Source organism: Hemitrygon akajei, chromosome 5 (genome assembly GCF_048418815.1).
Source record: "Hemitrygon akajei chromosome 5, sHemAka1.3, whole genome shotgun sequence".
NCBI lineage: Eukaryota > Metazoa > Chordata > Chondrichthyes > Myliobatiformes > Dasyatidae > Hemitrygon > Hemitrygon akajei.
The window spans coordinates 109,403,180-109,417,934 of NC_133128.1; positions in this window are offsets into that span (position 1 = coordinate 109,403,180).

Consider the following 14,755-nt stretch of genomic DNA (forward strand, 5'->3'; position numbering starts at 1 on the left):
TCACCCACAGAAAATAAACAGTGTCAATAACAATCCCCGTTCCCCTCACCCACAGAAAATAAACAGTGTCAATAACAATCCCCGATCCCTCACCCACAGAAAATAAACAGTGTCAATAACAATCCCCGTTCCCCTCACAGACAGAAAATAAACAGTGTCAATAACAATCCCCGATCCCTCACCCACAGAAAATAAACAGTGTCAATAACAATCCCCGTTCCCCTCACCCACAGAAAATAAACAGTGTCAATAACAATCCCCGATCCCCTCACCCACAGAAAATAAACAGTGTCAATAACAATCCCCGTTCCCCTCACCCATAGAAAATAAACAGTGTCAATAACAATCCCCGTTCCCCTCACCCATAGAAAATAAACAGTGTCAATAACAATCCCAGTTCCCCTCACCCATAGAAAATAAACAGTGTCAATAACAATCCCCGTTCCCCTCACCCATAGAAAATAAACAGTGTCAATAACAATCCCCGTTCCCCTCACCCATAGAAAATAAACAGTGTCAATAACAATCCCCGATCCCCTCACCCATAGAAAATAAACAGTGTCAATAACAATCCCCGTTCCCCTCACCCATAGAAAATAAACAGTGTCAATAACAATCCCCGATCCCCTCACCCATAGAAAATAAACAGTGTCAATAACAATCCCCGTTCCCCTCACCCATAGAAAATAAACAGTGTCAATAACAAATCCCGATCCCCTCACCCATAGAAAATAAACAGTGTCAATAACAATCCCCGATCCACTCAGATACTGAAAATAAACAGTGTCAATAACAATCCCCGATCCCCTCACCCATAGAAAATAAACAGTGTCAATAACAATCCCCGATCCACTCAGATACTGAAAATAAACAGTGTCAATAACAATCCCCGATCCCCTCACCCATAGAAAATAAACAGTGTCAAAAACAATTCCCGATCCCTTCACCCACAGAAAATAAACAGTGTCAATAACAATCCCCGATCCACTCAGATACTGAAAATAAACAGTGTCAATAACAATCCCCGATCCCCTCACCCATAGAAAATAAACAGTGTCAATAACAATCCCCGATCCACTCAGATACTGAAAATAAACAGTGTCAATAACAATCCCCGATCCCCTCACCCATAGAAAATAAACAGTGTCAATAACAATCCCCGATCCCCTCACACACAGAAAATAAACAGTGTCAATAACAATCCCCGATCCCCTCACCCATAGAAAATAAACAGTGTCAATAACAATCCCCGATCCCTTCAGCCACAGATAATAAACAGTGTCAATAACAATCCCCGATCCACTCAGATACTGAAAATAAACAGTGTCAATAACAATCCACGATACCCTCACCCACAGAAAATAAACAGTGTCAATAACAATCCCCGATACCCTCACCCACAGAAAATAAACAGTGTCAATAACAATCCCCGGTCCCCTCACCCACAGAAAATAAACAGTGTCAATAACAATCCCCGATCCCCTCACCCACAGAAAATAAACAGTGTCAATAACAATCCCCGACACCCTCTCCCACAGAAAATAAACAGTATCAATAACAATCCCCGATCCCCTCACCCACAGAAAATAAACAGTGTCAATAACAATCCCCGACCCCTCACCCTCAGAAAATAAACAGTTTCAATAACAATCCCCGGTCCCTCACCCATAGAAAATAAACAGTGTCAATAACAATCCCCGATCCCCTCACCCATAGAAAATAAACAGTGTAAATAACAATCCCCGATCCCCTCACCCATAGAAAATAAACAGTTTCAATAACAATCCCCGGTCCCTCACCCATAGAAAATAAACAGTGTCAATAACAATCCCCGATCCCCTCACCCATAGAAAATAAACAGTGTAAATAACAATCCCCGATCCCCTCACCCATAGAAAATAAACAGTGTCAATAACAATCCCCGTTCCCCTCAGCCATAGAAAATAAACAGTGTCAATAACAATCCCCGATCCTCTCACCCACAGAAAATAAACAGTTTCAATAACAATCCCCGATCCTCTCACCCAGAGAAAATAAACAGTGTCAATAACAATCCCCGATCCCCTCACCCACAGAAAATAAACAGTGTCAATAACAATCCCCGATCCCCTCACCCATAGAAAATAAACAGTGTAAATAACAATCCCCGATCCCCTCACCCATAGAAAATAAACAGTGTCAATAACAATCCCCGTTCCCTTCACCCAGAGAAAATAAACAGTGTCAATAACAATCCCCGATCCTCTCACCCACAGAAAATAAACAGTTTCAATAACAATCCCCGATCCTCTCACCCAGAGAAAATAAACAGTTTCAATAACAATCCCCGATCCTCTCACCCAGAGAAAATAAACAGTGTCAATAACAATCCCCGATCCCTCACCAACAGAAAATAAACAGTGTCAATAACAATCCCCGATCCACTCACCCACAGAAAATAAACAGTGTCAATAACAATCCCCGATCCTCTCACCCACAGAAAATAAACAGTGTCAATTACAATCCCCGATCCTCTCACCCACAGAAAATAAACAGTGTCAATAACAATCCCCGATCCACTCACCCACAGAAAATAAACAGTGTCAATAACAATCCCCGATCCTCTCACCCATAGAAAATAAACAGTGTCAATAACAATCCCCGATCCTCTCACCCATAGAAAATAAACAGTGTCAATAACAATCCCCGATCCACTCACCCACAGAAAATAAACAGTGTCAATAACAATCCCCAATCCCCTCACCCATAGAAAATAAACAGTGTCAATAACAATCGCCAACCACTCACCCACAGAAACTAAACAGTTTCAATAACAATCCCCGATCCTCTCACCCACAGAAAATAAACAATGTCAATAACAATCCCCGATCCTCTCACCCACAGAAAATAAACAGTGTCAATAACAATACCCGATCCTCTCACCCACAGAAAATAAACAGTGTCAATAACAATCCCCGACCCCTCACCAACAGAAAATAAACAGTGTCAATAACAATCCCCGATCCCTCACCCACAGAAAATAAACAGTGTCAATAACAATCCTCGATCTTCTCACTCTGTGAAAATAAACAGTGTCAAACACAATCCTCGATAAACTCAGACACCGAAAATAAATAGTGTCAATAACAATCCCCCATACCCTCACCCACAGAAAATAAACAGTTTCAATAACAATCCCAGACCATTCACTCACACAAAATGAACAGAGTCAATCTCAATCCTCATACACCTCAACAACAGAAAATAAACAGTGTCAATAACAATCGCCGACACCTCACCCACAGAAAATAAACAGTGTCAATAACAATCCCCGATCTTCTCACTCTGTGAAAATAAACACTGTCAATAACAATCCCCGATCCCCTCTCCCACAGAAAATAAACAGTGTCAATAACAATCCCCAATCCACTCACCCACCGAAAATAAACAATGTCAATAACAATCCCCAATCCACTCGCCCACAGAAAATAAACAGTGTCAATAACAATACCCGATCCCCTCACCCACAGAAAATAAACAATGTCAATAACAATTTTTGATCCCCTCAGACACAGAAAATAAACAGTGTCAACAACAATCCCCGATCCACTCACCCAAAGAAAATAAACAGTGTCAATAACAATCCCAGATCCCCACACCCACTGAAAATAAACAGTTTCAATAACAATCCCCGATCCCCTCACCCACAGAAAATAAACAGTGTCAATAACAATCCCCGATCCCCTCACCCACAGAAAAGAAACAGTCAATAACAATCCCCGTTCGCCTCACAAAAAGAAAATAAACAGTGTCACTAACAATCCCCGATCCCCTCACACACAGAAAATAAACAGTGTCAATAACAAACCCCGTTCGCCTCACCCACAGAAAATAAACAGTGTCAATAACAATCCCCGACACCCCACACCCACAGAAAATAAACAGTGTCAATAACAATCCCCGATCCCCTCACACACAGAAAATAAACAGTATCAATAACAATCGCCGATCCACTCACCCACAGAAAATAAATAGTGTCAATATTAATCCCCGTTCCCCTCAGACAATGAAAATAAACAGTGTCAATAACAATCCTCGATCCACTCAGTCACAAAAAATAAACAGTGTCAATAACAATCCCCGATCCCCTCACCCACAGAAAATAAACAGTGTCAATAACAATCTCCTATCCCCTCACCCACAGAAAATAAACAGTGTCAATAAAAATCCCCGATCCCCTCACCCACAGAAAAAAACAGTGTCAATAACAATCCCCGATCCCCTCACCCACAGAAAATAAACAGTGTCAATAACAATCCCCGATCCCCTCACCCACTGGAAATAAACAATCTCAATAACAATCCTCGATCCACTCAGACACAGAAAATAAACAGTGTCAATAACCATCTCCGATCTACTCACTCTGTGAAAATAAACAGTGTCAATAACAATCCCCGTTCCCCTCACCCATAGAAAATAAACAGTGTCAATAACAATCCCCGTTCCTCTCACCCACTGAAAATAAACGGTGTCAATAACAATCCCCGTTCACCTCACCCATAGAAAATAAACAGTGTCAATAACAATCCCCGTTCCCCTCACCCACAGAAAATAAACAGTGTCAATAACAATCCCCGATCCCTCACCCACAGAAAATAAACAGTGTCAATAACAATCCCCCTTCCCCTCACCCATCGAACATAAACAGTGACAAAAACAATCCCCGATCCACTCTCCCACAGAAAATAACCAGTATCAATAAGAATAACCGCTCCATCACACACAGAAAATAAACAGTGTCAATAACATCTGTAACCGCTTCACAAACAGAAAGTAAACAGTGTCAATAACAATCCCCGTTCCCCTCACCCATAGAAAATAAACAGTGTCAATAACAATCCCCGTTCCCCTCACCCACAGAAAATAAACAGTGTCAATAACAATCCCCGATCCCCTCACCCACAGAAAATAAACTGTGTCAATAACAATCCCCGATCCTCTCACCCACAGAAAATAAGCAGTGTCAATAACAATCCCCGATCCTCTCACCCACAGAAAATAAACAGTGTCAATAACAATCCCCGTTCCCCTCACACACGGAAAATAAACAATGTCAATAACAATCCCCGTTCCCCTCACACACAGAAAATAAACAGTGTCAATAACAATCCCTTATCCCCTCACCCATAGAAAATAAACAGTGTCAATAACAATCCCCGATCCCCTCACCCACAGAAAATAAACAGTGTCAATAACAATCCCCGTTCCCCTCACACACAGAAAATAAACAGTGTCAATAACAATCCCCGATCCCTCACCCACAGAAAATAAACAGTGTCAATAACAATCCCCGTTCCCCTCACCCACAGAAAATAAACAGTGTCAATAACAATCCCCGATCCCTCACCCACAGAAAATAAACAGTGTCAATAACAATCCCCGTTCCCCTCACAGACAGAAAATAAACAGTGTCAATAACAATCCCCGATCCCTCACCCACAGAAAATAAACAGTGTCAATAACAATCCCCGTTCCCCTCACCCACAGAAAATAAACAGTGTCAATAACAATCCCCGATCCCCTCACCCACAGAAAATAAACAGTGTCAATAACAATCCCCGTTCCCCTCACCCATAGAAAATAAACAGTGTCAATAACAATCCCCGTTCCCCTCACCCATAGAAAATAAACAGTGTCAATAACAATCCCAGTTCCCCTCACCCATAGAAAATAAACAGTGTCAATAACAATCCCCGTTCCCCTCACCCATAGAAAATAAACAGTGTCAATAACAATCCCCGTTCCCCTCACCCATAGAAAATAAACAGTGTCAATAACAATCCCCGATCCCCTCACCCATAGAAAATAAACAGTGTCAATAACAATCCCCGTTCCCCTCACCCATAGAAAATAAACAGTGTCAATAACAATCCCCGTTCCCCTCACCCATAGAAAATAAACAGTGTCAATAACAAATCCCGATCCCCTCACCCATAGAAAATAAACAGTGTCAATAACAATCCCCTATCCTCTCTCCCACAGAAAATAAACAGTGTCAATAACAATCCCCGATCCCCTCACCCATAGAAAATAAACAGTGTCAATAACAATCCCCGTTCCCCTCACCCATAGAAAATAAACAGTGTCAATAACAATCCCCGTTCCCCTCTCCCATAGAAAATAAACAGTGTCAATAACAATCCCCGATCCCCTCACCCATAGAAAATAAACAGTGTCAATAACAATCCCCGTTCCCCTCTCCCATAGAAAATAAACAGTGTCAATAACAATCCCCGATCCCCTCACCCATAGAAAATAAACAGTGTCAATAACAATCCCCGTTCCCCTCACCCATAGAAAATAAACAGTGTCAATAACAATCCCCGTTCCCCTCACCCATAGAAAATAAACAGTGTCAATAACAATCCCCGATCCACTCAGATACTGAAAATAAACAGTGTCAATAACAATCCCCGATCCCCTCACCCATAGAAAATAAACAGTGTCAATAACAATCCCCGATCCCCTTACCCATAGAAAATAAACAGTGTCAATAACAATCCCCAATCCCCTCACCCACAGAAAATAAACAGTGTCAGTAACAATCCCCCGATCCCTCACCCACAGAAAATAAACAGTGTCAATAACAATCCCCAATCCCCTCACCCATAGAAAATAAACAGTGTCAATAACAATCCCCGATCCCCTTACCCATAGAAAATAAACAGTGTCAATAACAATCCCCGATCCCCTCACCCATAGAAAATAAACAGTGTCAATAACAATCCCCGTTCCCCTCACCCACAGAAAATAAACAGTGTCAATAACAATCCCCGATCCCTCACCCACAGAAAATAAACAGTGTCAATAACAATCCCTGATCCCTCACCCACAGAAAATAAACAGTGTCAATAACAATCCCCGATCCTCTCACCCACTGAAAATAAACAGTGTCAATAACAATCCCCGATCCCTCACCCACAGAAAATAAACAGTGTCAATAACAATCCCTGATCCCTCACCCACAGAAAATAAACAGTGTCAATAACAATCCCCGATCCACTCAGATACTGAAAATAAACAGTGTCAATAACAATCCCCGATCCCCTCACCCACAGAAAATAAACAGTGTCAATAACAATCCCCGATCCTCTCACCCACAGAAAATAAACAGTGTCAATAACAATCCCCGATCCCTCACCCACAGAAAATAAACAGTGTCAATAACAATCCCTGATCCCTCACCCACAGAAAATAAACAGTGTCAATAACAATCCCCGATCCACTCAGATACTGAAAATAAACAGTGTCAATAACAATCCCCGATCCCCTCACCCACAGAAAATAAACAGTGTCAATAACAATCCCCGATCCCCTCACACACAGAAAATAAACAGTGTCAATAACAATCCCCGATCCCCTCACCCACAGAAAATAAACAGTGTCAATAACAATCCCCGACACCCCACACCCACAGAAAATAAACAGTGTCAATAACAATCCCCGATCCCCTCACACACAGAAAATAAACAGTGTCAATAACAATCCCCGATCCTCTCACCCACAGAAAATAAACAGTGTCAATAACAATCCCCGATCCCTCACCCACAGAAAATAAACAGTGTCAATAACAATCCCCGATCCCCTCACCCACAGAAAATAAACAGTGTCAATAACAATCCCCGATCCCCTCACCCACAGAAAATAAACAGTGTCAATAACAATCCCCGCTCCACTCTCCCACAGAAAATAAACAGTGTCAATAACAATCCCCGATCCCCTCACCCATAGAAAATAAACAGGGTCAATAACAATCCCCGATCCCCTCACCCATAGAAAATAAACAGTGTCAAGAACAATCCCCGATCCACTCTCCCACAGAAAATAAACAGTGTCAATAACAATCCCCGATCCTCTCACCCACAGAAAATAAACAGTGTCAATAACAATCCCCGATCCACTCACCCACAGAAAATAAACAGTGTCAATAACAATCCCCAATCCCCTCACCCACAGAAAATAAACAGTGTCAATAACAATCCCCGATCCCTCACCCATAGAAAATAAACAGTGTCAATAACAATCCCCGACCCCTCACCCACAGAAAATAAACAGTGTCAATAACAATCCCCGACCCCTCACCCACAGAAAATAAACAGTGTCAATAACAATCCCCGATCCCCTCTCCCACAGAAAATAAACAGTGTCAATAACAATCCCCGATCCACTCAGATACTGAAAATAAACAGTGTCAATAACAATCCCCGATCCCCTCACCCACAGAAAATAAACAGTGTCAATAACAATCCCCGATCTTCTCACTCTGTGAAAATAAACACTGTCAATAACAATCCCCGATCCCCTCTCCCACAGAAAATAAACAGTGTCAATAACAATCCCCAATCCACTCACCCACCGAAAATAAACAATGTCAATAACAATCCCCAATCCACTCGCCCACAGAAAATAAACAGTGTCAATAACAATACCCGATCCCCTCACCCACAGAAAATAAACAATGTCAATAACAATTTTTGATCCCCTCAGACACAGAAAATAAACAGTGTCAACAACAATCCCCGATCCACTCACCCAAAGAAAATAAACAGTGTCAATAACAATCCCAGATCCCCACACCCACTGAAAATAAACAGTTTCAATAACAATCCCCGATCCCCTCACCCACAGAAAATAAACAGTGTCAATAACAATCCCCGATCCCCTCACCCACAGAAAAGAAACAGTCAATAACAATCCCCGTTCGCCTCACAAAAAGAAAATAAACAGTGTCACTAACAATCCCCGATCCCCTCACACACAGAAAATAAACAGTGTCAATAACAAACCCCGTTCGCCTCACCCACAGAAAATAAACAGTGTCAATAACAATCCCCGACACCCCACACCCACAGAAAATAAACAGTGTCAATAACAATCCCCGATCCCCTCACACACAGAAAATAAACAGTATCAATAACAATCGCCGATCCACTCACCCACAGAAAATAAATAGTGTCAATATTAATCCCCGTTCCCCTCAGACAATGAAAATAAACAGTGTCAATAACAATCCTCGATCCACTCAGTCACAAAAAATAAACAGTGTCAATAACAATCCCCGATCCCCTCACCCACAGAAAATAAACAGTGTCAATAACAATCTCCTATCCCCTCACCCACAGAAAATAAACAGTGTCAATAAAAATCCCCGATCCCCTCACCCACAGAAAAAAACAGTGTCAATAACAATCCCCGATCCCCTCACCCACAGAAAATAAACAGTGTCAATAACAATCCCCGATCCCCTCACCCACTGGAAATAAACAATCTCAATAACAATCCTCGATCCACTCAGACACAGAAAATAAACAGTGTCAATAACCATCTCCGATCTACTCACTCTGTGAAAATAAACAGTGTCAATAACAATCCCCGTTCCCCTCACCCATAGAAAATAAACAGTGTCAATAACAATCCCCGTTCCTCTCACCCACTGAAAATAAACGGTGTCAATAACAATCCCCGTTCACCTCACCCATAGAAAATAAACAGTGTCAATAACAATCCCCGTTCCCCTCACCCACAGAAAATAAACAGTGTCAATAACAATCCCCGATCCCTCACCCACAGAAAATAAACAGTGTCAATAACAATCCCCCTTCCCCTCACCCATCGAACATAAACAGTGACAAAAACAATCCCCGATCCACTCTCCCACAGAAAATAACCAGTATCAATAAGAATAACCGCTCCATCACACACAGAAAATAAACAGTGTCAATAACATCTGTAACCGCTTCACAAACAGAAAGTAAACAGTGTCAATAACAATCCCCGTTCCCCTCACCCATAGAAAATAAACAGTGTCAATAACAATCCCCGTTCCCCTCACCCACAGAAAATAAACAGTGTCAATAACAATCCCCGATCCCCTCACCCACAGAAAATAAACTGTGTCAATAACAATCCCCGATCCTCTCACCCACAGAAAATAAGCAGTGTCAATAACAATCCCCGATCCTCTCACCCACAGAAAATAAACAGTGTCAATAACAATCCCCGTTCCCCTCACACACAGAAAATAAACAATGTCAATAACAATCCCCGTTCCCCTCACACACAGAAAATAAACAGTGTCAATAACAATCCCTTATCCCCTCACCCATAGAAAATAAACAGTGTCAATAACAATCCCCGATCCACTCTCCCACAGAAAAAAAACAGTGTCAATAACAATCCCCGTTCCCCTCACACACAGAAAATAAACAGTGTCAATAACAATCCCCGTTCCCCTCACACACAGAAAATAAACAGTGTCAATAACAATCCCCGATCCCTCACCCACAGAAAATAAACAGTGTCAATAACAATCCCCGTTCCCCTCACCCACAGAAAATAAACAGTGTCAATAACAATCCCCGATCCCTCACCCACAGAAAATAAACAGTGTCAATAACAATCCCCGTTCCCCTCACAGACAGAAAATAAACAGTGTCAATAACAATCCCCGATCCCTCACCCACAGAAAATAAACAGTGTCAATAACAATCCCCGTTCCCCTCACCCACAGAAAATAAACAGTGTCAATAACAATCCCCGATCCCCTCACCCACAGAAAATAAACAGTGTCAATAACAATCCCCGTTCCCCTCACCCATAGAAAATAAACAGTGTCAATAACAATCCCCGTTCCCCGCACCCATAGAAAATAAACAGTGTCAATAACAATCCCAGTTCCCCTCACCCATAGAAAATAAACAGTGTCAATAACAATCCCCGTTCCCCTCACCCATAGAAAATAAACAGTGTCAATAACAATCCCCGTTCCCCTCACCCATAGAAAATAAACAGTGTCAATAACAATCCCCGATCCCCTCACCCATAGAAAATAAACAGTGTCAATAACAATCCCCGTTCCCCTCACCCATAGAAAATAAACAGTGTCAATAACAATCCCCGTTCCCCTCACCCATAGAAAATAAACAGTGTCAATAACAAATCCCGATCCCCTCACCCATAGAAAATAAACAGTGTCAATAACAATCCCCTATCCACTCTCCCACAGAAAATAAACAGTGTCAATAACAATCCCCGATCCCCTCACCCATAGAAAATAAACAGTGTCAATAACAATCCCCGTTCCCCTCACCCATAGAAAATAAACAGTGTCAATAACAATCCCCGTTCCCCTCACCCATAGAAAATAAACAGTGTCAATAACAAATCCCGATCCCCTCACCCATAGAAAATAAACAGTGTCAATAACAACCCCCTATCCACTCTCCCACAGAAAATAAACAGTGTCAATAACAATCCCCGATCCACTCAGATACTGAAAATAAACAGTGTCAATAACAATCCCCGATCCCCTCACCCATAGAAAATAAACAGTGTCAATAACAATCCCCGATCCCCTTACCCATAGAAAATAAACAGTGTCAATAACAATCCCCAATCCCCTCACCCACAGAAAATAAACAGTGTCAGTAACAATCCCCCGATCCCTCACCCACAGAAAATAAACAGTGTCAATAACAATCCCCAATCCCCTCACCCATAGAAAATAAACAGTGTCAATAACAATCCCCGATCCCCTTACCCATAGAAAATAAACAGTGTCAATAACAATCCCCGATCCCCTCACCCATAGAAAATAAACAGTGTCAATAACAATCCCCGTTCCCCTCACCCACAGAAAATAAACAGTGTCAATAACAATCCCCGATCCCTCACCCACAGAAAATAAACAGTGTCAATAACAATCCCTGATCCCTCACACACAGAAAATAAACAGTGTCAATAACAATCCCCGATCCTCTCACCCACTGAAAATAAACAGTGTCAATAACAATCCCCGATCCTCTCACCCACAGAAAATAAACAGTGTCAATAACAATCCCCGATCCCTCACCCACAGAAAATAAACAGTGTCAATAACAATCCCTGATCCCTCACCCACAGAAAATAAACAGTGTCAATAACAATCCCCGATCCACTCAGATACTGAAAATAAACAGTGTCAATAACAATCCCCGATCCCCTCACCCACAGAAAATAAACAGTGTCAATAACAATCCCCGATCCCCTCACACACAGAAAATAAACAGTGTCAATAACAATCCCCGATCCCCTCACCCACAGAAAATAAACAGTGTCAATAACAATCCCCGACACCCCACACCCACAGAAAATAAACAGTGTCAATAACAATCCCCGATCCCCTCACACACAGAAAATAAACAGTGTCAATAACAATCCCCGATCCTCTCACCCACAGAAAATAAACAGTGTCAATAACAATCCCCGATCCCTCACCCACAGAAAATAAACAGTGTCAATAACAATCCCCGATCCCCTCACCCACAGAAAATAAACAGTGTCAATAACAATCCCCGATCCCCTCACCCACAGAAAATAAACAGTGTCAATAACAATCCCCGCTCCACTCTCCCACAGAAAATAAACAGTGTCAATAACAATCCCCGATCCCCTCACCCATAGAAAATAAACAGGGTCAATAACAATCCCCGATCCTCTCACCCACAGAAAATAAACAGTGTCAATAACAATCCCCGATCCACTCACCCACAGAAAATAAACAGTGTCAATAACAATCCCCAATCCCCTCACCCACAGAAAATAAACAGTGTCAATAACAATCCCCGATCCCTCACCCATAGAAAATAAACAGTGTCAATAACAATCCCCGACCCCTCACCCACAGAAAATAAACAGTGTCAATAACAATCCCCGATCCCCTCACCCACAGAAAATAAACAGTGTCAATAACAATCCCCGATCCCCTCACCCACTGGAAATAAACAATCTCAATAACAATCCTCGATCCACTCAGACACAGAAAATAAACAGTGTCAATAACCATCTCCGATCTACTCACTCTGTGAAAATAAACAGTGTCAATAACAATCCCCGTTCCCCTCACCCATAGAAAATAAACAGTGTCAATAACAATCCCCGTTCCTCTCACCCACTGAAAATAAACGGTGTCAATAACAATCCCCGTTCACCTCACCCATAGAAAATAAACAGTGTCAATAACAATCCCCGTTCCCCTCACCCACAGAAAATAAACAGTGTCAATAACAATCCCCGATCCCTCACCCACAGAAAATAAACAGTGTCAATAACAATCCCCCTTCCCCTCACCCATCGAACATAAACAGTGACAAAAACAATCCCCGATCCACTCTCCCACAGAAAATAACCAGTATCAATAAGAATAACCGCTCCATCACACACAGAAAATAAACAGTGTCAATAACATCTGTAACCGCTTCACAAACAGAAAGTAAACAGTGTCAATAACAATCCCCGTTCCCCTCACCCATAGAAAATAAACAGTGTCAATAACAATCCCCGTTCCCCTCACCCACAGAAAATAAACAGTGTCAATAACAATCCCCGATCCCCTCACCCACAGAAAATAAACTGTGTCAATAACAATCCCCGATCCTCTCACCCACAGAAAATAAGCAGTGTCAATAACAATCCCCGATCCTCTCACCCACAGAAAATAAACAGTGTCAATAACAATCCCCGTTCCCCTCACACACAGAAAATAAACAATGTCAATAACAATCCCCGTTCCCCTCACACACAGAAAATAAACAGTGTCAATAACAATCCCTTATCCCCTCACCCATAGAAAATAAACAGTGTCAATAACAATCCCCGATCCACTCTCCCACAGAAAAAAAACAGTGTCAATAACAATCCCCGTTCCCCTCACACACAGAAAATAAACAGTGTCAATAACAATCCCCGTTCCCCTCACACACAGAAAATAAACAGTGTCAATAACAATCCCCGATCCCTCACCCACAGAAAATAAACAGTGTCAATAACAATCCCCGTTCCCCTCACCCACAGAAAATAAACAGTGTCAATAACAATCCCCGATCCCTCACCCACAGAAAATAAACAGTGTCAATAACAATCCCCGTTCCCCTCACAGACAGAAAATAAACAGTGTCAATAACAATCCCCGATCCCTCACCCACAGAAAATAAACAGTGTCAATAACAATCCCCGTTCCCCTCACCCACAGAAAATAAACAGTGTCAATAACAATCCCCGATCCCCTCACCCACAGAAAATAAACAGTGTCAATAACAATCCCCGTTCCCCTCACCCATAGAAAATAAACAGTGTCAATAACAATCCCCGTTCCCCTCACCCATAGAAAATAAACAGTGTCAATAACAATCCCAGTTCCCCTCACCCATAGAAAATAAACAGTGTCAATAACAATCCCCGTTCCCCTCACCCATAGAAAATAAACAGTGTCAATAACAATCCCCGTTCCCCTCACCCATAGAAAATAAACAGTGTCAATAACAATCCCCGATCCCCTCACCCATAGAAAATAAACAGTGTCAATAACAATCCCCGTTCCCCTCACCCATAGAAAATAAACAGTGTCAATAACAATCCCCGTTCCCCTCACCCATAGAAAATAAACAGTGTCAATAACAAATCCCGATCCCCTCACCCATAGAAAATAAACAGTGTCAATAACAATCCCCTATCCACTCTCCCACAGAAAATAAACAGTGTCAATAACAATCCCCGATCCCCTCACCCATAGAAAATAAACAGTGTCAATAACAATCCCCGTTCCCCTCACCCATAGAAAATAAACAGTGTCAATAACAATCCCCGTTCCCCTCACCCATAGAAAATAAACAGTGTCAATAACAAATCCCGATCCCCTCACCCATAGAAAATAAACAGTGTCAATAACAACCCCCTATCC